A 1,053-nucleotide genomic window follows, 5' to 3' on the forward strand; every position below is an offset into this window, starting at 1 on the left:
CCTCAGCCTTTCACTCGGTGTGCTGGCTTTTGTCCTCTGCAACAAGCCAGGCCGCTGCTGTTGAGCTTTGTGAATACAGATGGAACTAATGGCTTATTTGTGATGTTTCTTCTGTCCTCTCTTTAGGCCTTCAGCCGATGACCGATGGCGGTGACCCGCCCGAAGGAGCAGCTCTGAGGTGCCCCGGCCCCGTCACATGTGGAACCCCGAGCTGAGCTGTGCTGAGCTGTGCTGGGACAGCCGGGGAGGCGCTCCAGGAGGGCACTGGAGCCTGCGAGAGCAGATGTGAAGGGATAACCTCCCCGTGGGACACAGCAAGAGCTCTGGAGCCACATGGGTGAGGTGTGACCGTGAGCCAGCCTGGGAAAATGGGCAAAAATGTTTTGCTGTCTAAAAGGCCTCTGCTGGCTCCTGTGCTAGCCTCAGGTCCTCAGGGTGGAAATAACGTGGTTTATCCAGAAATAAGTTTAGCTTATCTATTCCTCTTGCTGGATGAAGCCTTGATGAGAGTAGGCATCATCAGAAAAGTGCCTCCACGTTTTTTCTGCCCTGTAAACCCCCCAGTTTTGGGGTTTTTGTATCCCAGCAGTAGTCAGCTGCCCGTGGCTGCTCAGTGCCTGTGGCAGTGTTATGCTGCTGGGAGAGAAAGGTGCTGCTGAGCTTTCCTGGCACCAGCAAGGCCGTCCTGGTGCTCAGTGGTGCCAGGTTTTGGCAGCACTCTGCATGCCTGAGAGTGGAGTAACTCCTGCCTGTGGAGACAAGTGACTAGACTGTGAGTGTTCATGCAGCAACAGGCAGCTTTATTGAGATCTAACATCCTTATATAGATGAGAAGGCCCATGAAGGTAATCCTCATTGGCTGAGCCAGTTACTACTCAGCTAACCAGCCAGTAGCAGCCTGAGTCTCCAATGGCCTGGGCCTGCTCTTACTGGTTGAATTACATAAGCAAGGTAATTATATAATAAATCACTTATGAACTTGGAATTATTTATACTGTGTGGCCTACAGGCCAGATGTAGAGCATCACAGAGGAATAGCTCATAAATATGGAA

General features: G+C 51.8%; 1 non-coding gene across 1 annotated transcript; it reads left to right on the forward strand.

Moving 5' to 3' along the window:
• The first annotated feature begins 581 nt into the window (after positions 1 to 581).
• Positions 582 to 785, forward strand: LOC134433495 (small nucleolar RNA SNORA74). The gene has a single exon (XR_010031567.1). It is a non-coding gene; the product is annotated as a small nucleolar RNA SNORA74 (small nucleolar RNA).
• Positions 786 to 1,053: the final 268 nt, after the last annotated feature.

The sequence above is a fragment of the Melospiza melodia genome, unplaced genomic scaffold (genome assembly GCF_035770615.1).
Source record: "Melospiza melodia melodia isolate bMelMel2 unplaced genomic scaffold, bMelMel2.pri scaffold_18, whole genome shotgun sequence".
Classification (NCBI taxonomy): Eukaryota; Metazoa; Chordata; class Aves; order Passeriformes; family Passerellidae; genus Melospiza; species Melospiza melodia.